Source organism: Etheostoma spectabile, unplaced genomic scaffold (genome assembly GCF_008692095.1).
Source record: "Etheostoma spectabile isolate EspeVRDwgs_2016 unplaced genomic scaffold, UIUC_Espe_1.0 scaffold337, whole genome shotgun sequence".
Classification (NCBI taxonomy): Eukaryota; Metazoa; Chordata; class Actinopteri; order Perciformes; family Percidae; genus Etheostoma; species Etheostoma spectabile.
This window is the reverse complement of record NW_022605587.1, coordinates 143,034-145,957: the sequence shown is the minus strand read 5'-3', so window position 1 is coordinate 145,957 and position 2,924 is coordinate 143,034.

Below are 2,924 nucleotides of genomic sequence, written 5' to 3'. Positions count from 1 at the left end.
CTTGATTGCTGTCGTAGGCCCCTATTTTGGTGCGATGCTAACCGAGATTTAGCCTTTTGGTTTTATTCGTCATCAATCCGGAGTTGGCGAAGAGATACTTTTGTGGATATAACTTTGGACCAATAAAGAGAAGTGATTCACTCTAAAGAAATTTACTGGATGGGTTGAAGCAAAAAGCGTATCACCCCTGCTTGAAGACGAGCTACTGCTCACCACTATGTAACCGGGCCGACTATCGTCTGGATCCACAATATAACGTTCACATGCAATACTTGCCCACATCTGGTTATGGAAGACTAGGGAAATAATGTCACGAGTATGCTACCGGTGTTGGGCTTCCCGTACCTATGCAGTATTATATAGTTGGCTGTCCCTGAAGGAACATCCTTGCCCAAATTTGGTATATTGAATGTTAGGACCACCATAAAGGCTGGCTTTCGTTGTCGGCAGAGATTGAACCTGCAGGGAGACCTCCAAATCGTGCTTCTAGTCCCTCGCCTTAACCACTCGGCCACAGACACCAAAAACAAGCATTGTTACCTATTTTGCAAAATGTTTCATAAACTTTTAATGGTTAGCTGTAGTTACCAAGAGCACGGGCGAAAGTGCAAACGTGGCACTCCGCCTGTGGTCCTGTCGTCCTCGTGGAGGCAGCTTGTTGTGAGTGGTGCCCGCTTTCCTTGTACCGAATAACATAATCTATGTATCAATCGGTTGGGCACGTAGGACGCTTTCTGGTTACTTCTTAGACAAATAAGCAGTCAACCAACACAACGAAAGCTACGGTGCAGGCTGTGATTCAACTAGGGATTAACCACGGCTAAGGCATCCTTTGAACAGAGAATCTGAGTGTATGGCGTGTGATTATTGTAATAGGGTTAAGATTGGATAAATAGATGGTATGGTTTTAGACAGGAATAATGTATGATGAATCAGCATAGCATTTAAATCACCGTAGTTTTAGATGTTACAATGTGCACACACGAAAGCTAACGGGATTACTGAAGGGGAAAAGGATAATGGCTAGTTTAAGGAATTCCTGATGATTGTTAGAACATTGTGCAAATTAATCAAATCCATGAACAACCTGTTAGTATAGGAGCATATAACAACTGCAAACCTCCAGGGGTCTACAGGATGGTAGGTATAAGTTTTAGCCTGCTTCGCGTCCCGTAGGGTAGCGGTGATGGCCCGACATGCGGCCATTAGCGATCACCGAGGATTACTTCGGACAATGAATGTAAGTGATTTGCCGACGTTGACATCAACACTAACGAATTGGGTGGGTCATTTTGTTCGTAACAGGTATGACTTTAGTTACTTCCAGATATCACTAAGAGATTCCACAGAAGAAACGACTGTACTATCTCACACTGGTGACCTTCTAGATGTTTAGACGCTTTCAAATGGCAGTTGGTGGGATTTGTGAATGGGGCGCCGCGGGGGGCCATCAAATAGACTGAAGCTAAAGTCCCTCGCCTTAGGGACCACGGGGGGTCGGGGGCGGCAGGTCGAGGCTAGCCTTCCTTCACAGTTCTCACATCGTGACAACACAGGGACGTACCTAAACGGTATAGGCTTGTGAAATGTTGTCGAAACAACTTGTTGCAAGTCAAAGAACAATACGTTTTTATTGAACAAATGCCCAGATACTTAAGTGTAATTAAAATTGTTCACTCGGTCATTTTTTCCTCTGCATTATTGATTATTGAAACAGTGATTATGTAACAGCATTAAGATAAAACCAGGTATTTTTGAGCCCAAAAAAATGGGAATTACGGTGTCACAGCAGCACCGTACATTAGTCACACAACACAGAAAATATAAATAAAAGTGTATACAATTGAAAAAATATGCTACAATACAGTATCCATGGAAATGGACGTGAATAATAACAAGGAATACAATATATAGCTAAATATTGAACAATATTTTCAAAGTATCTACCGGATGTGAGAGACACAATTTGCAAGCCGTCTGATCATTTCGTTCATGTCTGTTGTGTCGCTGGCTCCACAAAGTTTCCATCCAGTGCCCGGTACCCCCCTCCTGTCCATCCCTTATACAACCGCCAACAACCCTGCGAGCTCATTCCTCAGAAAACTTCTCGTAAGGTTGGGGACGGATTGACTCTGAGTTGGGGGGGTAAAACTGTAAGTCTGGTGTGTATAAGTTGTAAGCAGCAAAAAGGAGACAGCACAGTCCCCTGCTGGGGCCGGGGCCCGTCCCACTCACCAGGGCCACATCATAACCGGGATGTAATTTTTCAAATCTTGTCTATGACCAATACGAAGGATAAAGAAATCCTCCTTTGTATGGGCCTAATCATATCAGTGGGACGATACATGTGTATTGGAAAAAAACATTTTTCCCCCAGTGAAAAGGTCATCATTTACGTTCACTCGATGTGGGAGGTGGGCGTAGGTGGGAAACTTGGGGCTAGTATTGCTAGAACCATTTTCCCAGTTGGTTAATGTTGACAAAACTGACGTGCCTTCGATGGTGTATTGAATGGTTAGAGAAGCGGGTTTCTAATATCAATTACACACATGCCATTGCCAGTAAACAGTGGTCACCAACACATCAATGTAAGGTCCTATAGTGTTTTTAGCCTTGTACACCCTGTGAGTGAGGGACGTAATGCCCTGCATGTAAAGTGCTTTGGGTTGTCCTTTGTCATTGAGTGGCCTCAATGGGTTTTTAAGCTCACACACCGATGCTCTAGGCTACCCCAAGCAGTTGGTGCGAGTAATGTGCAACAATGTCTGTTTATGCAAAACAACTATATGACAAGAAAAGGCGTAACACACATCTGTTCACGGATCCCTATCTTGCGACGGAAGCGTCCCTAATTTATAGCCCCGTGTACCATGTCCGGAAGATTTAGTCCCGAGACTGGGAGTTCCCCATTATTAGACCTGTGC